At 37.7% G+C, this 25,388-nt stretch overlaps 1 protein-coding gene and 1 long non-coding RNA gene across 3 annotated transcripts in view; both read right to left on the reverse strand.

The window, feature by feature from the left end:
* FAM155A (family with sequence similarity 155 member A) overlaps nucleotides 1-25,388 on the reverse strand; it is a 669,060-nt gene that overhangs the window by 187,772 nt on the left and 455,900 nt on the right. The window lies entirely within an intron of this gene.
* Nucleotides 2,339-5,410, reverse strand: LOC116528899. Its single transcript, XR_004259266.1, has 2 exons — nucleotides 3,252-5,410; nucleotides 2,339-2,376 (listed from the first exon to the last, which is right to left on the reverse strand). It is a non-coding gene; the product is annotated as an uncharacterized LOC116528899 (long non-coding RNA).

Below are 25,388 nucleotides of genomic sequence, written 5' to 3' on the forward strand. Positions count from 1 at the left end.
AATATCAAACCCATTGGAACCATCAAATCCATTTGAGGATAAAATACTAATGAAACATATTGCCCTTTTACATCATAAAAATTGGTGTAGTCTCAGTTATTTGCCAAGCTCAGCCAGTATCTTTTTAAGTATAAAAATTTTAAATATATAAAAATGAATAATAAATGAATCCTCAGTTATCATCACTCAACTTCAACTCATACCAAATCCTATTTCATCTATATTCCTACCTGGTTTTTCACACTCAGGATTACTTTGAAGTGAACACCAGACATTATATTAATAGACATCATTTGTAAAACATATTTTAAACATAATTCTCACCTAAGTATCAATTGTCACACATATAAATTAAATAACATATTAATGTAATCAATTTTCCCAAATCACATTATAATTTTTAATAGTTTGTTCAAACTAGAATGCAACAATTTTAATAGGCTGGTTTTTAAGTTTTTTCTAATGTATAACTGCCTTTCTTTCTCTTCTTTCTTTGGTCTGGGCACTTTCTCATCTCCTTGAAGTTAGGCAAGGCAGGATGATTCACTTTAGGGAATGGATTATGAGTCAAAGAGCAGGCTTGAAGCTTTTAAAAGCCAGTGTATGCTTTTCTATGCCTTCTTCTCCTCTCTAGGAAAAGAAGAAGCCTTGTTTTGAGATGTTCTGAGATTGCAAATCATAAACTGGGACCCTGAGAAAATGTAATAAACAGAAGTTGCACTGCCAGCCTGCATTGCAGATTTAGAGACGTGGGAATTAAACTCTTATTTTCTTAAGCTACTGAAATTTGAGAGCTGCTTGTTACTTGAGCATAATCTACCCCATATTGACTGATTCTGCAAATGACAAGGTTACCTGATGGTAGAGAAAAACGGGTTCAGGTGGTACCTTGATGATGATATTCATGTAAATAGGAAGGAATAGTTGTATTCATTTTCTAGGCTCTGCTGTAACAAACTATGACCAACTGCGTAGCTTAGTACAAGGGAAATGTATTGTCCAGCAGTGCTGGAGACTAACAGCCTGAAATCAAGGTGCTGTCAGGACCATGCTTCCTCTGAAACCCGGAGGATAGCATCTTCGCTTGTCTCTTCCTGACTTTGGAGGTGGCAGGCAATTGGTGGCATCTCTTGATTTGCAGCTGCATGGCTCCAATCTCTGCCACTGTTGTCACCTGGCATTCTCCTGTGTGTCCTCTTCACGGGGCATTTTCCTCTTCTTATATCAGACACTAGTCACACTGGATTGAGCCCGCCCTAATGACCTCATCTCAACTTGATCATCTGAGAAGACTTTATTTCCAAATAAGTTCACATTAACAGATTCTGGGGGTTAGGACCTCAACATATTTTGTTGGAGGGACACAATTCTACCCCAAACAAGTGCCTGGAGGGGTGTGGAGTACCTATGTTCCAGCAAAGCACGACGAGTCCTTTTACGACTTTCCCATAGGTGAGCATTTACATGTCTGCATGGGCACACACATGGAGCAACCATGTTGAATGTGAGTTTTTTGCATGTCTATAGTAGGTGGAGTAATTGGGTTATCTATACACGCCTTTAAGCTTATGATAAAGGCAGAAACTCTATCCTATATCCCTTTTCATAATTATGATGTCCCCAAGACTCAAAAGCTTACCATATAATAACTGGGATCATAAAGTGAAAAAAATAGATCTTAGCCAGAAAACAATAGAACACATAAACAATTCCTGAACTTCTACTGGAATAAATAAGTCATTCACTATTGTACAAGTTTCAAAATCCTTAGGCCAATAATTTTTATTTTGTTTGTTTTTTTCTATTGAAATGGTTAGAGAGCTCTCTAAAAATCTTAGGATTTCTAACAGGCACTAAACTTAGCATTTTCTAGATGTTCAAAAAGAATTGCATAGAACATTATTCAGAACACTGTGTTGATCCTGGATGAGGTTGGTAAGCTTGGTTTATCTGATTTGTTCAGAATAGTACATGGTTTTGGCTGGGTGTGATGGCTCACTTCTATCATCCAAGTGCTTCTGGAGGTGAGGTGGAAGGACCACTTGAGCCTAGGAGTTTGAGATCAGCCTGGACAACACAGTGAGGCCACGTTTCTACAGAAATAAAAGTAAAAAGATTATTGGGGCATGGTGCCACATGCCTATAGTCCCAGCTTCTCTAGAGGCTGAAGTGGGAAGATTGTTTGAACCCAGGAGGTTGAGGCTGAAGTGAGCTATGAACACATCCCTGCAGTCCAGCCTGGATGATGAAACAGTGAATGAACTGTTTAAATCAAAGCAGTAAATTTATTGAATATTAATTAATTTTTAAAAAGATTATATGATTTTATTTTTGGCTTGCTTATGTTTAAGATCCATAACAAATGAGAAAAAAAATCTATTCTAAAACTGGCTTCAAAATTTGCCCTAAAGACTTCTTGGATCAGAATTTCCTCAATGGTCTTGATAAATAAAAGCAGAAAATATTCTATTTTGTTTCAAAGAGAGGTTATAGTAAAATCCAGTTCATGTTGTGTTCTCTAACCTTCTCAAGAAATGGCGAGAGATAACTCTGGGTTCTGAGTGATTGACAGGTAGCTTATTTTACTAAGAATGTGTAGTTGAGTAAGAGTAGGAATAGGCACAAAGGAAAATGAGGTAGCCTGGTTTTGCTAATTGTATCTTCTGAACACTCTAATCATTCTGTATGTATGTAATAAGACGCTAGAAAGGTATTTTTGTTTTAGTACCATTCATAAGATCATATTTGGAATGTTTTTCTTTTTACTCAGAAACAAAAGCTGCTTGGTACTGTTTTAAAGTACCTTATTTTTATTAAACAATTGATAGAGCTTACAATGCTTAAAACATTTGCATAGCATGTCCCTTCAGGCATTAAATAATTTTGATAAAGGGGTCTAATTTTGATCTAATCTTCTTAGATATGAGCATTTGTTATTGATCTTGAACGACAAGATGAAAATTATTCAGTTTTTTAGATGATTATAAAAGCAATGTGGATATAAAATGCAAGGCATGGGGTGTACAACCAGGCTAAGCCCAGCCATGCATGTAACATATTAAAGGTGTGAAAATACTGGGAGTGACATCATCTGCATTGCTGAAACATGTTTCCTGTCAACTGCCCCATCCTCACTTTGGTGTTCGAGGCCATCCAGACACGGAGGAGTGGAGTCTGCTCTTATGCTCCTTGAGAACAGAAAAGCCAGCACCCAAGCACAGTGGCTGCCCTAGAGTACAGACCCAATACACCACGTTTTAGAACAAATAAATAAGTGACTGGACAGTAAAATGAGGTTTAAGTAAAGGAGTCAAAATTTCCCTTTGACTTCATCTTAAAGGTAAAGGATCTTCACTGTAACACAGATAGGGGGTCAGGCACAAGCATCTGTCCCAAGCTCATAAGAGCTTAACAACCTGACCTAGGACAAGGTAATTTTGACATTTGAAAAAAAAAAGGCACATTTCACCACTCAGGCCAATATCTGATTCTGTGAACAGCTTCTTTCTCCTTGTTCATTCTTCCTTCCTCCTTCCTTCTTTTTCTTCTTCCTCTTCCTCTTATTCTTCCTCTTCTTATTCTTTTTCTTTGTCTTCCTCCTCCTCTTCCTCCTCCTCCTCCTTCCTCATCTTTGCCTCAAAGAAAAACTAACAGCAAGATCACTTGAAAATGCTTACTAACATATATGATGCTGAACATAGTTTTATTGCTAAAGTGGTCAGAACACGTTTTAAAAGGCACAGTTCAGTCTTCTTCCTTCACTTTAGGGCTTTCTCCCTAAAGTTTCCAACCCAAAGAAACATGGCAAACAGTGGAGAAACAGAAAAGAACAACACACGTATGGATATCGTATTTGCAGTCTTTTGTTGTTTTGATGGTCCTTAACAAAACTTACATTTCAACAGTCCCAGGGAATGGTTAATAAATAGGGAGTGGTTTATCTCTTGCAGAGACATTTTGACTAACAAAGAGAATGTAGTATCCCTGTCTTATTCCATTCATGGGCCGAGTCAGACATGAAACATGGACTGTTTACACAAAAGCAGAGAGATCCTCTTTTAGAAATATCACTGATTAAACAGATCCTCTGAGCTACAAAATCATTGGCTTAGCAAAAACCCTCAAACTGCTCTAAGATCTATTTTTTCCTACTCCTGTTCACTGTTCAGCATTACCAGCTCCCACAGATTGCTTTGCGTACATGTTGAGCACCTTGCCATTTTAGGCCAAAATCCGAAGAAATTGGAAGTTCAATTAGCAAGCAACAGTGAGATTACAAAGGCTATTGTGAGCTCTGTTTAGAATTTCCCTGTGTGCTAAAAGCAACAAAATAAGTTATGCCACTAACATAGAAATCATCCTAATGCACACAAAGACTCACACAGAATGATGATAAACCAGTATTTACTTTGATAGAAACAATAAAGTCATTCTTAGCATGTGCGGAGACTCCATACCAGAGACTCAGCATGTGCAGACAATGTAGCACCCTCATTATGAAGTGTTTCTCTGGAACTGATGGTTTCTATGAAACTTAGATTTAAATATACAGAAACTGCATACTGTGCCATAATCTTAATACAAAAAAATTAGGTTATGCTTTGAGATTCATCTCTCCTTGTGATGAAGAATGATTTGAAATATCTACCCTTGAAGAGGACATCATAATAAGTTTGTCTTTATTCTACACTTTGCTTACCCATATTATTCTCTGCTGTCTATGAAATTCTCCAGTGCAAATCCTGCTGTGAAACTGCAATCAAAAGAAGGCCTGCCTATGTGGATGAGTAAGTTCATGATGCATTTACCAACAAAAGGGCTCAGCCCAATTTCAGAGGCAAGAGATTCTTATGATAGCCATGATTTTCCATTTATTTTATTTCTTCCATGACACACTGTTTATCAATATGACTAATTTGGACCACACTTTCAACTCTGCCGACTGATTTTTGCTTTGGAAAATAAACTGCGGTTTACAGAAAAATCCAAAATGACAGTGGCTAAGCAATATGGAAGTTTCAACAGTTCTTGATTAGTCGTAAGCAATTTAGGGTTGGTCCGACACCCCATATTGTCAGGGACCTCCACTCTTTCTCTCTTATTGCTGATCTGTTGCCCTCAATGTGGAGTTTCCACATGATTTTCCAAGGCAGTTGTTCACATTAATGCTCACAGAAGGGAAGGGATAGCAGAAACATGTACATAATTTTGAGACGCGAACTGGGTATTCCACAAGGCCTTCTAGTCATATGCCATGGGCCAGAACTTCAATACGAGGGAAATGAAGCCTTCACTCTAAATGTCCCTGGGCGCAGCTAGCCTCCAGGGGTTATTTTAGAGGGAAAAGAGTAGAAGGAATAGTGGGGACAGCTAGTTCCTTGCTCAAGGACAAAAGCAAAAAAGGCAAGGAAAGAAACACCGCAGGTAATCTGTATGTGCTTACATTCGGAAAATTCATTAAAAACAAATAAAAACTGAGGGACAACTCTTCTTACCACACACTTCATCTCCTTCATAAAAACACAATTCAAGCACTAATTATCATGATAAAAGACCGAGTTGTAAAGCAGACCTCTTAGAGAGAGCCACTGATCGCTCTGATGCACCACCAGCGGGCAATTACTGAGTACCTGCAGGTTCTGGGGCCTCAATAAGACTCGCCTGAATGTGGTCATTCTCCTGATTTCTTGTTTCCAGTTGAGGAACTGGAGGACAAAATCCTGTCCTCATCTCCTGCTTGGATGTATGAATCAATCATGAGTTTACCATTTGATTCCCGTCTCTCCCTGCTGAGAGAGAACCTGGAGAGGAATTAATTACCTAAGGCCTGAGTGTTGCTCCACGTGGAAACAGGACACACACAAGGCCTGCGGCTTCACTGGAAGCCTCGTGCGCCTCTAAGGCAGAGGTCAGGCTGTCCAGCAGATCTCCCTGACACACACCATGCTTGAAGAGCTGCATGCCCAGGAGCGTACTGACAGCAAGACCCATTCCCACATTTCAGCTTCGTAACCCTTGTGCAAAATAATACAGCATTTCATTGTGATATCATGGCTATCTTGAGAGGCAAAGAGGGTAAGGATCATTATCCATTGACCATCTACTAGGCAAACATTCAGACAGGCTAAGAATTGCTCATATCAGGATGGAGTCTATGGAACTCAGGCAGGCTAGTTTACTGCACCAAAGGGGAAAAAAAAGGTGCATTTATGTAAAGCATTCTTCTTGTAAAAGGGACATCCTTCTGAAGATGTGCTATCTTTGACTTCAGTGCAAACATACTGAGAATTGTGATTCTCTAGGATAATAAAAAGTGGATGATGGGAATATTTGCTTGTGAATAATTTGAGCATTTAATCCTTTGTTTATAAAATATGTGGTTCTATGTACTTATTTTTAGGTACATTCATAAACAGACTTGAGTTGGCTCTTTATGCCTTATTATAATTCTTAGAAAAATTAATGAGCCTTTGCATCTAGGCCACAAAGGGTTACTGCCCCATACTAAAAGTTGTAACACTAATATGGTAGCGTGACTCTCAACTAAGGTCCATAGAAAGCTCTCCGCTATGAGACATATAACACCCTTTGTATTAGTTTTCTGTGTCTGCTGTAATTAGCAGAACCTTGCCAAGACAAACAACAGAAATACGTTTGCTTATTTTTATTATTATTTTTGAGATGATGTCTCACTCTTTTGCCCAGGCTGGAGTGCAATGGCACAATCTTGGCTCACCGCAACCTCTGTCTCCCAGGTTGAAGTGATTCTCCTGCCTCAGCCTCCTGAGTAGCTAGGATTACGGATGTACACCACCAAGCACAGCTAGTTTTCTTACAGCTCTGGCAGTAAAAAGCCCAAAATACTGTCAGCAGGGCCACGCTTGCTCCAGAGACTTTGGGGATGATATCACTTTGTCTCTTTTGGCATCTGGTGGTTGCAGGCACTTCCTGTCATTCCTTGGCTTGCAGCCCCTTTGCTGTAATCTCTGCCTGTCTTCACAAGGCCCTCCTCTCTGTGTCTTCTCTTCCAGCTGTGTCTCTCATAAGGACATTTGAGATTACATTTAGGGCTCACCCTGACCATCCAGAATAATCCACTTATCAAAATCCTTACTTCATCGCATCTCCAAAGACCCCTTTTCCAAATAGGCAATGTTAACAGGTTATTGGAATTGGAGTGTGGACGTATCTTTTAGGGGCCACTATTCATGCCTCTGCTCCCTTTATGGTATGGGTCACCACGTACATTTTAACTCCACCTCCTGCAATGCCCATCACCTCAGTACATTATATTCTACCTATTAACTCACCATTATCAAATATGTCAGGTTGACAGTCTTATGCATTTGCACATTCTATTCCATTTACATGAAATCCAGTTCCCTTCCTGTCTAACTTGCAAGCTTCCGCTCATTGTGTGTCAAAAATTCCCAATAATTGCCTCCACATTTATTTTTTCCATGAAAGTAGAGCACCCTTTTTCTTAACTTCCATGGCATCTTATGCACAACTCTATCAGAGTACATATCAGATAAACTCCCATATGCCTCACACATGTCCTCATCTGATTGTGGTTCAGATCAGATGGATCTCACAGATTCAGGTTAGATGAATCCTCTCACAGAATCTCATGATCCATCTCTATATTTATGTTTCAATATATGAAGTATAATAGTTTTTATTATGTGCACTGCAAAAAAATCTCAATATCTTTTCTTATTACAAGGAAATTTAGGTGATTTAAATATGTGTAAGTGAAAAAATAGAATTGCCTATGTCAAGGGATAAAAACAGGACACATTTAACTGGTGTATATCTTTCCAGTATTTGTATACTTTTCATCATGTATCCATATCTGTGTGTATATAAAAGTCACTAAAATCATAATAATCTGTACATTCTTTGTTCTCCTGAAACACAGTATATACTTCATAAAAGTTTGTTTAATTAATTAATGAAATAATGAATTAAAGGATTAAAACCTACCACCTAAACAGAGCTAACATGGTCACAGAATAAATGATGTTATTACTTTGGCATAAATATGGGTCTCTGCTTGGATTTCTAAACAATTATTCTTAAGATTCTATCATAAAGGGCTTTACTACTATCCAAATTGTATACAGTTTTTAAGAACAGAAATAGAAGAATCCCACTGGACAATGATATAAAAATAATTTATTCTTGAAATCATATAATATAATGATGGTATGTTTCCTTCACATTCTTAACTTCAGTGTCTTTCCAAAGATGGCCTTGAGGCAAATGTAAGATGATAGTAATTGGGGCTTTGTTGTAAATGTCTAATTCATTCATTTCCTAAACCAAAGGAGAAATAGAAAATATAAGAGCTATAATGAATTTTTATTTCTTATGAATTCAAATTAACACAGATTGCCCTGCAGGAGAAAAACTGTTATGGAAAGCTTGCAGCTAGAATGCCATTCCTCTGAATCATGCAAATGTTACTTTGGGAAAGCTAAGTGTCTATTCACCTGAGGCATGGAAAATACAAATCTGTGAACTTGGCTTGAGGAAAAAAAAAAAAAAAACATCTACTTTCATTTTCTGCATTCCAAGTTGCAGTTTGTGGAAAGTTGGCTTTCCTGCAGACACTTGTCTGGAAGGAATCACAGAGTGCTTCCTACCTGGTGAACAGCACATGCAATGGATGAATCAGCACTAGCTGTGAGGCATACATCCTTCTCACCCCAAAACAGGCTGCTTTCTTCTCTTGGAAAAGATACTTGAGTTTCTGGAGTTTGCTTGGAGAATGCAAACAGGCTCTTAAAAGGGTCTATCATCCTGTGCTCTAAAACTGAGGAATCTCAAAACATACAAAATCAGTAGATCCGGGACCACTCTAGAACCAGAATCTGTCCTGGGTGGTCACAGTGAACGGAAATCAACAGAGACTTTGGTTTTTAAGGTTTAACCTCCTCTGCAGGCAGATCCAAAAGTAACTTAATAGTTTAAAAAATTTGATTTATCATCCATTAAATGACTTGCATCCTCCCACCTTCCCCCCACCACGCTGAGCTTCTGCTTTAAAAAAAAAGGAGTCAGAGGGTATATTGGAAAGCAAAACAGTTGTATTAGTCCATCCTCATGCTGTTAATGAAGACATGCCCAAGACTGGATAATTTATTTTAGAAAGAGAGGTTTAACTGACTTGTAGTGCAGCATGGCTGGGGAGGCGTTAGGAAACAATCATGGCGAAAGTGGAAGCAAACACTCCCCTCTTCACAGGGCGACAGCAACGAGAACTGCAGAGTGAAGTGGCGGGGGGAGCCCCTTATGAAATGATCAGATCTCCTGAGAACTTGCTCACTATCCCGAGGACATCATGGAGGTAACTGCTCCCATGATTTAATTACCTCTCGCTGCATCCCTCCCACAACATGTAGGGATTATGGGAACTATAATTCAAGTTGAGATTTGGGTGGGGACACAGCCACACCATATCAATTGTAAACTTGGAGTTCAGAGATCCATTTTAGTCCTATTATCTGGGGCAGAATTTCAACTGTGAACCTAAGACAAAGTTCTGAAATAAGAGTTTTGAGGTATTGGCCAGGCACGGTGGCTCACACCTATAATCCCAGCACTTTGGGAAGCCAAGGAGAGACAATCACTTGAGTCCAGGAGCTTGAGACCAGTCTGGTCAACACAGGGAAACCTTATCTCTACAGAAAATTGAAAAATTAGACAGGCATGATGGTGCATGCCTGTAGACCCAGCTACTCGGGAGGCTGGGGTATGAGGATCACTTAAGCCCAGGAGGTGGAGGCTGGAGTGACTGTGATTGCAACACTACACTTTAGCCTGGGTGAGAGAGTGAGGACCTGTCTCAAAAAATAAAATAAAATAAAATAAAATAAAAAAGATTTCAAGATACCATCACAGTAAAAATCCCAAATACAAAACAGCAAAGTTAGTACTTCATTACATTAAACAGTTTTTCATAAGAGTCTCCTTATAATGTTAAAGTCAACCAACCGCAACAGAGACTCTTTTGACAAACATGTCTTTTTAAAAATTAGTCAATTAAGGCCGGGCGCGGTGGCTCACGCCTGTAATCCCAGCACTTTGGGAGGCCGAGGCGGGTGGATCACGAGGTCAAGAGATCGAGACCATCCTGGTCAACATGGTGAAACCCCGTCTCTACTAAAAATACAAAAATTAGCTGGGCATGGTAGAGTGTGCCTGTAATCCCAGCTACTCAGGAGGCTGAGGCAGGAGAATTGCCTGAACCCAGGAGGCGGAGGTTGCGGTGAGCTGAGATCGCGCCATTGCACTCCAGCCTGAGTAACAAGAGCAAAACTCCGTCTCAAAAAAAAAAAAAAAAAATTAGTCAATTAGTAGTTATGATTGAAAGTTGCTATTTTACATAGGTCTTAACATCTAATTTATTTTCTGGTGGTTTTACAGACCTTGAGAAGTCGAGATCGAAAAGATTAGTAATTAACCTTCTCAAATTAGGGATTCTTCATTCAGGTAGAAATAGCAAAAGTTAAACTTGCAGCATCAGTCAAGGGAAAAGTCATAACTGATGCATTAACATCTTATTACAGTTTCAGAAATGTCTAAACGTATCTTTTGAAATAAAAATTTCATCAAGCTTTTCAAGACTTTCCCTGTCCCAGAATCCTACATACGTTGATGATAAGAGTGAGAAAGCTGCTCAGATCTCTCCCATGCCAAAAGGGCCGTGACTCTGGGTAGCTATTCGTCAAACTGAATAGGGGACTGATTTGTGAGTTCCTGCCTTGGAATGCAGCAAAACACAGAAATGTCTCCCCATTGCCTGCACAGCCACAGAACAGGCAAGGTGTTGGAGGAAAAAAATCATTACAAGATGAACAAAAATTCCTGTTTCTTTCATCTTTCCGACTCACACGAGCTCTTCCAATATTAATGTTTAAACAATGATCATGAAATTTAAAAAAAACATTAAAATCTATTTTGGATCAAGTCCTTCAGACGACACTGTGATGTCGGTGATTTCTATTTTACATACCCTTCAGGGGAAGACATGCCATGCCTCTATTGAAACAATGAAAACTTCTGTGGGACAAATGACACGCTGGCCATGAGTATCACAGGCACACATAAATTATAATTTGGATATTACCACATTATTTTGGTCTCATATTCCACAATTATGTACAGTATGCCTATTCATTGAAAGGTACTATACTCATTTTCAAATTAAGCTCTGCCCTCTAGGCATTTGAAATATAGCAGAGAATATTTAATGAAATTGCAACAATAAAATAAATTGTATGATATCATAAAAAATAGTTATACAAGCATGATTTCAAATAATACTTCTTAGAGATGGAGTAAATAAAATAAGATCTTCAATTAGATATTAGAAAGCAACATTTGGTGATAGATCACGCTTTAAAAATCTGTTCTACAGAATACCAATCTGTTATCAAAGATGCTTGAAAAGTTGCAATAATCCATCATCATGAATATTTAGATATCAAAGTTCCTAAGAAACTCTTAAGAAAATCTTTAAACACTCATTTAGCTTAGCATTTCTCAAATACATGTAACTCTCTCTTTCCTTTTAATACCAATTACTAGAATAGCAAGTACACCTGAATCGGACCCTAACTTTTTCACTGCTAGCATCTGTTAACTTAATGAAGTCATTTAATCTCTCTGAACCTTTCTTTCTCTATCTGTAAACTGGGGATAATAATATAAGCTCTGATCCCTTTAGGGTTAGTTCATATAATGATGTGAGTTACATAATCACTACATGAGTAATTGTGCATTCATATAAGGTATACAGAACATCTAACAGAGAGCAAGGTTCTCACTAGAAGCTCACTAAAGGTTGGGTCCCCCTTCTCTCTTCCTTTCATTCTTCTTTAAGGAAGAATAAGACCTAACCGGAAAGTCATATTTTAAAGATCACAAATAAAAAGTAGATGTGAGACTAGCCCCCAGTTCTCTTGACAACCAGTTCAAAATTCTTAGGAGATCGAAGATACTGAATACCAGATGTTGGGACCTGGAGAAGGAGAGCAGACCCAGGACAGGTGGAAGACCTAACATGGAATGGATCAAAGTAAATGAACTGACTGAGCTTCCAATTATTTAGTATCTCAGAGACTTACTCAATATTTGAGTGAGAGCTGGGATTCTGATTCCAATCCCTGGAATCACTTTGCCTTGCTCCATCCCTCCTAAAGCAGATGCAAGGTGGAGCCCGAAAGGGGCCACAGCCAACTGGTCCAGCAGCATTCCTAAACAAATCGAATAAAAGGGGCTCTGCACATTTCCAGGGATATTCCATCTGATTGTAAAGAATACTCAGCACTTAGGCCTTTCTAAGCATCAACCTGGTCTCTGAAACAGCCACAAGAGGGCAACACTATCAACTCTTTCTTTTTCTTTTCCTTTTTTTTTTTTTTTTGTTTTGTTTTTTGGGGGCCATGAGATTTAGTCTGACTCACCACACAAAAAGCACATGATTTCAATGTATAAAGGCCAAATAAATCCGGTTGAGCATGGAAGAAGGTCAAAATCATTCATCAAAAGAATCTACCTTCTTTAGAGCAAGTTACATTCTTTGAAAAAATTTTGAAAGATTGCACATGGTGATCAACAGTTTTAATATCATACTTAATATTCCTTAAAATGGAACACAGTTTTTCCTATCACCAAAGCAAAAACAAAAACATTCGGGATGTTTACTTTTTAATGAAAATTATTGATTTATTGAAATATTAACTTTTCTGAATTTTCCAATGTTCCCTTCATTAGTATGTTTCCACGTTATTTTATCATTATAAAGGATGTATATTGTAGCATCCATTAATGTCGTTTTCTCTGTCTGCCTTTCTGTGCAAATACTTCTCTGCTGTAGTCAACCTGGAGCAGTCGCCCTCCCCCATACACATCATCCTCCCAACATACCTTGCTTACATCATCCCTCTAACGTATGTGAGAGAATTCTGTGTAAAACAATTCACCATCAGGAGCAGGGAACTACTTTCAGAGAAGAATTTATCTGCTCTCATTCAGCACATAACCTCATTGGGCCCTTTTTATTGGGTTAGCTTCCCATTCAATAGGAGAACCATAAGTAGATCCTCTATGACATTCTAAAATAATTTATTTCTCAATGTTTCAGATTTCATATTACAAGCTAAGCTGTATAAAATAATAACATTATTGATAGTGAGCAGCTTTCTCTTGAAAAGAAGCACTTTGCAATCATCATGGTATTGCTCGCAGAAATTCTGGATGAGATCAAAGACTTACCCCTACCTTTTGGACCTAGAGGCTGAAGCTCTGCCCTAGTTTCACTAGCAATACCACGATGATTACAGTCCCCAGTGCAAGTGTTGGCGGGTGGGGTGTAATAGCAGGTGTTTAGGTAATGAGGACAGAGCTCATGAGTACATTAGTGTTACTGTCATGGAAATGGGTTTGTTTTTTGGTGAGTTTGGCCTCTCTTGACCTCTCTCACTCTCTCTCCCATGTTATGCTTTCCACCATGTTAAGATGTAGCAAGAAGGCTCTCACCAGATGTGGGTTTCTCGGTCATGTACTTCTTAGCTTCCAGAACTGTGAGTCGAATAAATTTCTGCTCATTATAAATTACCCAGTCTGTGCTATTCTCTTATAGCAGCACAAAACAGACTAAGAGAGTATCCTCCACTGGTTTAAAACATTGGCTGAATATAGCTTCTAACTGTATAAATGGCTCAATTATATTTTCCCTAGTTTTACAGAAAAAAGATGCATTACATAAATTCAGTTGCATTAATTTGAATAGGATAAGCGTAGCACATTTAAAATTTTAGGAACTATTATCCAAAGAATAAAAATAAGTAAAAGCATATAAATGTCTTGGGCTGTGATACCATGAGTGTATGTGCATATGTATTATGTGTTTATCTTTCAAATACGTAGTTTCAAAACCAACAATTCTTTCCTGCCTAATCATATTCAATAAACATATAAAAACTTCATTTGACATTTTCTATTTGATAATACAAATGAAGAAATATTGAAAGTTACTTAAATATTTTTCATGTTCTCAGAGAGACTCTGCAAAATACTTGGTCACATTCTATAGAAATATTATTATTTATTTTAAAATGTACATTAAACAAGCACAATCATTCCAGAAAATATCTGTCAAGTAAATAATTAGGAAATATCTCATTTTTGTGCTTTGCTCAATTTCAGTTATTATTAAGTGTTGCTCCATGTAATAATACATTGCATATCTTCCATCATCAATTGAAAAAAAAAAAGGAATAATAGGTAAATAAGGAAACTGATTTAAGCTTCAATTTTGAATTCTTTATCGGTTTTTTTCATAATATGAGACTGCTATTAAAAAAGAACCAACAGACCAAAAAAGTAACTCCAAGTTTGAAGAAAATATCAACATAGGATATATACCCTTTCATCTTGATAAACCATTACAGTAAAAAAGAAAATAATGTTCTAGAGCGGATTCAGAGAGAATATACTCAACTTGGGTAGGGAGTAGGACTGGGAAACGAGGAAATCAATCAATCAAAGTGACCTGATGTCCCCTCCCAATAATTATGTTCTTACAAAGCACCCCCCTACACACACACACACACACACACACACACACACACACAGACACACACACACAATGAATGGGGCCATCAATGGGATACTACAGAATGGTGTTTTGAGAGTCTGAGGCTAAATCATGAAGAATTTTGTGGCTTCATTCTTGCTCTCTCTGAATTGCTCATTTGGAAGCCAGATCTCATCATTTGGACAATCAAGCAGCCCTTGGAGAGGCCCAAATGGGAGGGAAATAAGGCCTCCTGCCAACAACATCACAATTTTGCGTGCCCTGTCCTGATCCAACCCCACAGCTCCAATCAATCCTTCCAGCGACTGCAGTCCAACATCTTGCCATAATCAGGCCCCTGACCAGAATCACCTAGTTATGCTGTTGTTTGAAGGTACAAAGTTTTGGGGCGATTTGTTGTGAACCTATAGATAGGTAGGTAGGTGGCGTTAGGAAGAACTTTCATTTTTCCTCCTTCATTTTCTTCAATTGTTTTTTAGGCAATTAGCATGTATTCATGGACAGCAAGCTTGCCTATGCTGCTTTCCTCTGGACTCTCGTCCTTGGAGGAGTCTCTGGTACATAATTGGTCTCAGCAAATGCTGAATAAACTCAATGAGTAACTGCTTTCAATTAAAATTATGCCACAGGCCACCTAGGAAAATGACCAGAAGACTCTCTGCAAATGTAATCTGCCACCATCTCTCCCCAGGGAGTTGCTGAAGACTGTAATGTAACAGAGACCACGAATTATGTCCAGTATTTCCAAAGTACCTTAGCTTTGATCTTCAATGAACTGAGCTATAAATTCATCAAGTCTTTCAACAACCTTAAAAAAGTCCGCTTACCAAGGATAAGGCGTAACCCACCTGTATCCTAGTGAAAAGAAGGATAAACATTGAACTACTTTATCATATGTGCTTTAGACAAAAATGGAGAGAATTGCACAGCCCAGAAGATTGACTACACTGCAAATTAGCATACGAACCTCAGCCAGGCTCAGTAAACTGTCCAACAATTGTTCTGTACTTCTCCTGTCAACTTGCTCCTCCTGTTCAGCACAATGATGGCTGTAAAACTGCCTTCATTCTCTGGCTGCATTTAATGCCAACCAATTTCTCTGACCCTTCCCTCCCAGCAGATTGTGTTACCTTGCCTCCTATTGTACAGTGAAGACAAAAACCATCAGAAGGCAGCTAGTCCTTCCTGCAGCTAAGTCTACACATCATCTGCTCCCCGCTAACCCTCAATGAAGGAGCAGCCACTGTCTGGTGCCACATCCACTTGACACCCTTCTCCTTAGGACCCAGTGCTGATCAGAAACAAGGGTTGGTTGTTTATCTGCTCTAAAGTGTGTTCTTCCTTTTGAGGAAAAAGGTGGGACTGGGAAGACGTGGGCTTGCAGAGCTAGTGAATAAGGATCTAGAGGCAGCTCTGTGTTTGGCACATGGATGAGGCTCAGCAGATGGGTTTCCTGATGTTTCTAAACTAGTCACTCAATCAAGGACCTGCCTCAAAGCAGGAGGATCATAGAGAATCTAAAGGAATGCGTTTCGCATTTTGCATCTTCCCTTGGCAAGGGCCTTATCAGGAGATCATAAAAATTCCTTGGTCAAAAGTACCTTGGCAGGCACCACTGCTCACATCTGTAACCCCAGGACTTTGGGAGAATCACTTGAGCCTAAGAGTTCGAAACCAGCCTGGGAAACATAAGGAGATCCTTTCTTTATAAAATAATAATAATAATTTTAAAAAGGCAATAATAGTAATGAAAGGAATCTAAGATGTTCAAAGAGATAGGAAAGAAAGAGATCAAAGGGACTGGAGAACGCCAAGGCATTCTCCCTGATTCAAGTCCCTGGATCCTGACCTGACTGTCAAGCTGTTTTTCCAATTTACATGGAAAAGCACAGAATAGAGATAGGCATCTATTTATTTTCAAAATGATCTAGCAGTTTGCACTAAATTTTTTAGTAATAAAGGTTTGGATAAGCTCTAAATTATTTCTGAGTTTAAACATGAATGAGAAATGAAACCAGTCATTTTTCACAAAATATGTATGTTGTTATAATATTCCTTTCTCAAAGCATCCTTTGTTTTCTTCCTAGTTCTCTCCATTTGGGCTCTTATCGGATATGATTTCTTTGCTAAAATGCCATCTTCTCCCACTTTCTGCTTTTCTTCTGTGGCCCCCTCAGATGCTGAACAAAGTTACGACTTAAAATGTAACAGGCAATAGAACCTGGGCTTGCTGTGGGCACGAGTTGCCTGAAAGCTCAGAGTTACAATCGTCTTTGTTTTAAATTCTCTGTAACACTAGAGGGAATGATGAAATTTTATCCCCAAAATAAACCAACAGGTCCTTACAAATATGAATAGTATATTTCCCTGAAGTTCAGTTCTTCAAGAAATATCACTAATGCCAAGGAGTGTTGGCTTTGTATACTTCAGGAATATATGAATAGCGAATGGTGGTTATTACAATGTAATTCATTTTTAGTAGGTAAGTAATTTGGAGATATATATGTGTGTGTACATATGTATACATATAAATTTATAAATGATATTGGTAATAAGCCCATTTTGATAAATAACTATACATTCAGATTAAACAAACGTGTACATACTTTACCAAGAGCTTTTGAGTATTCTGAAATAAAATTCAACTTCTAAACTTACTCTGAAAATGAGCTTTCTGAGGATTGTTTCTCTTTTCATAGCCATAAATACTATGAGATCTTTTTTTTTCACAAATTCTGGTTCCAAATGATGAAATATTTAGCTGAGTATTTAAAAATCTAAAAATTTGAAATATCGGACATTTGAAATATTTTGAAATATTGAATATTGTCAAATGTATTTCTGTTGAACAATATAGGTTAGAAAAGAATTGAAAATATGTAGTTAACACTGTAAGAAATTGTGGGTATTACAGCATATTTTTTCCAAATTGTTAATATTATTGTTGAAAAATAAGACATAGAGGCATTTACTGTTTTTTAATGAGGTTTCATGAACAGAAAAATAAATAATATATTGATTATCCTGAAGCACAGTACAATCAGGGTTGATATTTTCAATAAAACATATAATTAAGATCTCATTAATTTGGATGCTTTTATTCTTCACAGCATTTTGAACAAAGTAATGATCATCACTGAGGGTTGACAAATCACTATCACTATTTATTGTACCTTGAAGAAATCATAGCTTTGCTAGGTAACTACAGGACCCCTTTAAAAGGAATCATTTTATCTTTAGAGACCACCTTACAAGTTACAGATCCTTCTAAATAGGGTTGGCAGATTCCATTTCTTATGTAGCCTAAAAAAAGTCACTTTATGTTCCGTTGAGTGATAACCCAGAAATAACCATAGTTGTAGGCTGTTAATTAATTATAGCTTGTGTTATCACCAAGGAAACGGCCGGAAACCAGTAACAATGACTTTAAATGTCCTAGTCCCAAACCGAGCCTGGGACAATTACGTTATTGCTATAGTAACTCTCCGTTAGCTTCTCAAAATGGCCAGGAATTTCTATGTTTCTACAAAGCCAAAATGCTAATTTACTAATATGATATTTCCTACATTTTACGTTATCTAGAGTTCACGTCAAGCTCTAGGAAATTTAGGTCTGAGACACAAGTTGGGGCAAAGCCAAAGGAATGTAATGCAGGAGTCCAACTCTATGCTCGCACCATGTTTATGAGGAAACCCGGGCCCTTCTCAGGGAATGTTGCTAATGACAGCACAGCCTCTGTGCCCAGGACTCCAGGAGTCCTGCCGCTCAGTGTAACCCACCTAGAGAATTCTCTTTCTCCTCTGCTCCACTCCTCATCCAAGAACCTTGTTTGATTAACTCTACTCCAGCGTGATCACTTCTTATTCCACACCTGCTCAGAACTAATTAAACTTCAGAAAGATGGCACCTCTTAAGACTACCTATCATAGAATACACTTCCATTCAGAGAGAAATGATACAGTGGGCAGATCACATGGGATTTACACTTAAGGCTGAGACTGAAAAGTCTCACTGTCAAATCACTGACAGGGAGATGCCAGAAATGTCGAGACACAGTGAATAAATTCTCTCTTCCAGAGGCACAGACTCAACTAGGAATTTATTGACTCTTACTGAGTTTGAAGAAAAGAAAGTTCTACACATGCTAAGAAGTTTTCCTTAATGGGCTGATATAGCTCCTTTTTTTCTGTGATACTGGAAAAGTAATAGCATCTTTTAGAGTTATAGTATCAACTAGCATTAGGACTAATTTGTTATTTCATTATTTCTGGCATTTCTGAGTCCTTAACTAAATACACCTACTAAAATAATTTTTAAAAAGCACTAGTATTTTTAATATTCCTAGTTCAGAAATGTTTTTAATTTTTGCACACTTGAAATAGTATGTCCTTTATAAATGTATATTTTTCAAGAGCTAATTATTTATGTGATAGTTATTACAAGAACAAGAAATCATAAGGCTTATATACAAATTGTCTTGAAAAAATCAAATCCTGTATGAGGACAGAGAAAGAAGTATGACTTGAAGGCTTTAACCAATGAAATAGGAAACATAGGTCTATATTTGTGTAGCAGAGAGTTATACAAGTAGTAAGGTGAGGCTGTTCTGAGACATCCGAGTGACCTCCTTCTCTGAAATTCTCCCTGGCCACCATACTCTTTTTAGTGCAAAGGACATGGGGTTGTTTCTTTCTTGAGGGGGTATATTCTGAAATAAACAACAAAAAATATCCAATTTTGAAGGAAAAGATAAAAGATTTTGTTAAAAGATGGAGATTAAAGAATACATATATTTTAGTGGAACTGGTTTATTTTCATTTCATATATATGTAAAATAAAAAAATATATTCTATGTATACATGATATAAAATGTATATTCATATGTATGAAATATGTATATTCATATACATGTATTTAAAAGTTCATTAGAATAGAGGGGAAGAGGACTTAAAGAAAAAAATATATATATTTTTTTGAAACAAATTCTTGCTCTGTTGCCTAGGTTGGAGTGCAGTGGCATGATCATAGCTCACTGCAGCCTCAACCTCCTGGACTCAAGCAGTCCTCCAGCCTCAACCTCCCAAGCAGCTGGGACCACTGGCACCCACCACTATGCCCAACTATTTTATTTTTCTGTAGAGATGGAGTCTTGCTATGTTGCCCAGGCTGGTCTTGAACTCCTGGGTTCAAACCATCCTCTCACCTTGGCCTCCCAAAGTGGAAATTATAGACCTCAGCCACCACACCTGGTAGAAAACAGATTTCTAAAAAGGGTATAATAGCCCTTTCTGCCACCTCTTCCCCACCCCACACCCCTCCCCACTCTGCCTAAAGAGGCCAAGTTCCAAAGAAAAGGGCTGGGAATAATAGATGTTGGGGACTCCTGAATAATTGATGCAATATATGAGAGTCGGGGTTTCACAGGCTGCTGTCAAGCCAAGTTCCTCTGATGGTGCCTGGAGGCACCAGGAGAAAGGTGACTGTTCTCTTCCCTGTGCTTAGTGATTCTTAGTAGCTGTGCTCAATACTGTGTCGCTACCACTCATGCACCTCAGGGAACGAGTGCTGCTTAGCTTTCCATCCTGACCTTTTCCTGCATCTCACATTGCCTCCCTTTAAAAGGCATTCCCAGCTTTTCTTCCACCCGCCACTACTGGATGTTCCTCTCCAAGCAGTTTTTCTCTGGAGAAATAGCACAACCACTCACCATATTGCTCAGGCAGAAATAACAGGAGTCATTTACATGTTCTCTTTTTCTTCGACCTTTCACCTAATCCATCAATATAAAGTTTCTGTTTTTCACAATGGTACTGCTACCAATCTATCTCATGCCACTGTCATCTCTTGCTGGGCTTCTGAAAGTACCCCTCATTCCATTTCCTGTGTTCATGCTATTCTTTCTATTTTCTTCAAATTAACATTTACTGCTCGCAAGTGTGAAGCCATTGTAACACCATGACCCAATTGCTATATACATGATATGTACATGATATATACATGGCACATGCATAATAAATTATGGCTTAAAAGCAAAAATCGTGTTTGATTAGTTGTATGAACAACTCAGTGCAAAATAAAAGTTTCGCTAAATATTCTCGTTAACATTTTGTAATCATACAGATACAACCCTATCATCTTTGATGAATTTTACTTCCTAAGTTTTTCTACTTTATATATTGAAATAAATTTAGACTTATAGAGGAGTTGCAAAAATGGTTCATTCAGCTTCTTCTAATGTTAACATTTTATATAACCTCAGTTTATCAGAAGTAAGAGAAATACACACTATTATAACACTGTTAACTCAACTGCAATCCTTACTTTTCCCCTTAATGTCTCTGTGATATCAGGAACTGATCAGAGATCCCACATGTTTTTCCTTGTTCTGCTTCCTTAGTCTCCTCCAATCTGGAACAGTCCCTCTGTCCTTCCTTGTCCTCATAACCTTGCCATGTTTAGAGAGTACCAATTGGTTGTTTAGTAGAATGTCCACCACTTTAACAATTGACACTACGAGTGGTGGTGTCTGATGCTGAGTTCAATCTCTTTTCCCCCTGAACTCTTTTTCCCTTGTGTGATCCATCACCTTTTGGCTAAGTGGCTGGTGTTTGCTCTGCTTTAGGGAATAAACAAGGCTGTGAAACAGACAACAGAAAGCTACAACAGCATAAAGAATTGATGGCAAGATATCCAGGCACAGCAGCTCCGGAGCTCCAAGCTGCAACCAACAGTGGGAAGTGAAAGGCAAACCCGAGTCTGATGTGTTGGGACAAATGAGCCCTTCTCAGATTTCCCAGGGGTTTAAATACTGCAAGTTAGTCGTTGGGTAGAGGTGGAATATTTTGTGACCTTATTAAACTCTAAGGATTCTTTTTAGCACATGTTTGCAAGATGGCCTGCAGCTTCATAAAAGTTAATTTACCTCAGTAATATGCAACATAGCTGAGGATATGTGATTGGTTATTGTTCTCTAATACACAAATTTAGGAAAAAAATGGCAAGATAATTTTGTGACATTTTCTTCCAAAATATAGTCATTGCTTTTATAACCTGAAAATGAACTAGTCAAACTCAGCTTATTTATAGTATCTATTATCTGATTTCACCTCATTTGCGAGCTACAACTTTTGTGGCACTCTATTGACCTGATTAGAATTTAACACGGTTATTCAATTCACATATCATCAGTCACTGTATACCTGTTCACTCTGTATACCTAAGGTGCAAGATTAATTCACTTCTGATCTCTTCACATTACTTTTCTGAAACTATCAACCACTGAAGTTCATTATGCTTACAAGGTCTACATGCTTTAAAAAAAAAAAAGAAGTTATCTGTTTTTTCTTGGGAAGTAATTGATATTTATATCTTTGTCATCCTTAAAAATATTTTGAGAAACAACTAAAAGATTTTGGTAATAATATTCCCACTCCTTGCACCAGAACAACCTGACAATATTGGCACTTCTTCCCTTAAACAAGAACAAACTCATGGCATGTAATTACAGTCCAGTTTAAGAAGAAAAGGACTTTGAAAAATTAGTAACAGAAAATTTAAGAAGCAATTCTAAAATAACAAAGAGATTATTTACCAAAGATAAATTGGTTAGTCTATTTTTTAATGCACATTCTTAATGCAAATAGGTATTACTTGCCTTACAAATTGACGTTAAATGCAATTTAAAATTGCATGCACTAAGCCAGGTGTGGTGGTTCATACTTGTAACCCCAGCACTGAGGTGGGGGCATCACTTGACCTCAGGAGTTCAAGACCAGCCTGGACAACAAGGCAAGACCCCATGTCTATAAAAATTTAAAAAAAAAAAAATTAGCCAGGCATGGTGGCTCACACCTGTGGTCCCAGCTACATGGGAGGCTGAGGTGGGAGGATCACTTGAGCCCAGGATGTTGAGGTTGCATTGAGCTGTGACTACACCACTGCACTCCAGAGTGGGCGACTGAACAAGATCCTGTCTCAAAAAACAAAACAAAACAAAAACAGACAAACAAAACTGCATGCTCTGTATTAGACCAAGTGCATCTATACCTCTAATGTCCATGTACCTTTACAGAAATCTAGATTTAGCCTTTAGTTTTGCTTTTCATACAGTCTGCAAATTTAGTACCAAAGCCATTAAATAACTACTGAATTTCTAATGAGCAAATTACTCCTTCAAAATTTTATCTGGAATGTGAAAATTTGTTTCAGTGTTTAAAAAAAATTTTTTTTGTATAATTTATATCACTTTATAGTGACTAAAATAAAATCATATTTCTTATCAAATTAGAAGTGCATAAATTATTATTTAAGTAAAACCAAGCAAGGTATCTTTTTTTTTCTAATCAGACTCAGATAACATATAAACTTTTGTGTGTCTTATACTGATTTTTAAATTAACTTTCCTCACTTTAAGTGCATTAAAAATAAAACAAGCTGAACCACAGTGGTGAAGGAAAAGCTGAAGAGAGATCTGTCTTTATCCATCTGATACAAAAAGGAAACTAAATCAAACACATGTATAAAGACTTTTGCTTTCTCAGGCAGGATGTAACGGGGAGTTTATTTCCCACTGGTTACACCATTAAGATTGGGAGTTTGGCTGCCTGAGTTAAAAGCTCAGCTCCACCGCTCAGCTTTGGGACTTCAAGCAAGCAAATCATTCCCTGTACATCTGTTTCTCCCTCTGCAGAAAGTAGGTTATAATAGCCATACTCACCTTATGTGATTGTAAAAACTCAATTATATAATCAACATACGGTGGTGACCAGTGGTTTTGAGACATATTAAGGAATAATTCAATATTAGCTATTATCCCTATCATTATGATTTCAAAAACCTCTGAAGTTAACAATAACAAAATCTCATTTTTTTAAAGTTTAAACAGTCAATATTTCTTCTCCTTTTGTTCTCTTTCGTTTCTAAATAAAAAAGTCTTCATTTATCTTAAAATCATATCTGGCAGGGTGGAGTGGCTCATGCCTGTAATCCCAGAACTTTGGGAGGCCGAGGAGGGCAGATTACTTGAGGTCAGGAGTTTGAGATCAGCCTGGCCAACACGGCGAAAATCCACCTCTACTAAAAGTACAGAAATAAGCTGGGTAAGGTGGCGCTTGTCTGTAATCCCAGATGCTCAGGAAGCTGAGGCAGGAGAATCGCTTGAACCCAGGAGGCAGAGGTTGCAGTGAGCCGAAATCCCACCACTGGACTCCAGCCTGGGTGACAGAGTGAGATTCTGTCTCAAAAAAGAGAAAAATATATATATATATGACAAGTAAAGGAGGTAAAGGCAATTTCAGTTCTTAGAAATAAATTCCACTGAAAGTTTCTTAAAATAACAAGTCATCAGGCTATTTGAAGACCAAGATTCTGTTTTGTTCAATAGTTTGCAATCTGTACATGTCAATTTTTTAAAAATAGTATTAAAAAGAACAAATTCCATATTTCTATATTTTCATCCCATTTATAGAAACTGCTATTTCACAACATATTTTTAAACATTTTTTCTCCCTCAGTAATAATACTGAAATTTAACAAAATGGCTCTTTCTTTGTTAAACTCAAACACAGAATTAGAAAGAAATAATACCTCTTGGAAGATAAGCAGTCTATCATTTCACAACTGCAAAATTACAAGTGATGTGTTTCAATAAGAAACCTTGGAATGGGTAAGGATACCTTAAGCTCTGTAAAAACCGGATACTTCCCAATTTTAGTTTTAAAATGGAAAAAGCTTCCACCTTGAAATGACTTAAAATTTTTATTGCATGCTATGGAGTACAAGATTATTACTCCCTTACATGTTTTGTCTTTTTAGTGAGAACTTGTTTAATAAACTTGGCATTCAGGCTGATAGAAAAATCACAATTAAAAGATAGGTATCTTCATTCAAAACGTCTTTTCCTAGAAGGTATAGTAACATAATTTCTAGATTATTAACAAAATAAAGTGTCTAAAGGAAACCCCCCCCGCCACTTGATTGACTGTAAGTCAAATTGTTTAGTATCTTCTTCAGTTCTAAGAAATGACTGTGGAAATTACATTTCTACTTAAGTGAACATGCAATTTGATGTCTCTGGAAACTGGGCTTTTACACAACTGTTTCCACTATGTGGAAAGTCCTTCCACAGTTCCTCTCCTAACTATTCATTTTCTGGAATGCCACTGAACTGCCACCTGCTCTGGGAAAAGTTTTTGAAATCCCTAAGTCTGGTAAGTTCTTGCTTTTGAGATAAGCACTCCAACGCTTGCCCTGGTTTTGCAGTAGCTAACTGTGAGACCCTTGACACTCACCTGCCTCTGCCAAACCAGGGAAAAGGCCTGGTGACCTCAAAGCTTTAATATTCTGATGCAGTTCTGATGATGCTGTCACAAATATGGCCACAAATCTTTCACTGGCCATTTCCTTATCTGAGATATTTCATTCTAGTACTTTCACCTGTACCTCGGAAAACACTTAGGTTTCCATGCTGAGAGCTCAGAGGACAAAGGAAAGTTATAGGAGATGATGGATATTCCAGGAGAAGGATGAGAACAAAGTTGTCTTTTAAGTGAAAGTGATATGTTGGAAAGAGAATCACAAGCCGCTCTCATCGAGCAGTTGGCATGCCAGACTAAAGAATGATATATTTTCTGAGTCTGAAAAGATTGCAGCTCATGTATTAGCTATGCACAAAAAAAGGGAGCGCAACAACAACAAAAAACACAAACTTTTACCAAAAGCCCCAGTGGCTTCTTCAAATAAAGAGGACTATGACGGATAGATGCATCCCTGGGGAGAGAAA

This window comes from Sapajus apella, unplaced genomic scaffold (genome assembly GCF_009761245.1).
Source record: "Sapajus apella isolate SASKATOON/1434 unplaced genomic scaffold, GSC_monkey_1.0 scaffold60, whole genome shotgun sequence".
Taxonomy (NCBI): domain Eukaryota; kingdom Metazoa; phylum Chordata; class Mammalia; order Primates; family Cebidae; genus Sapajus; species Sapajus apella.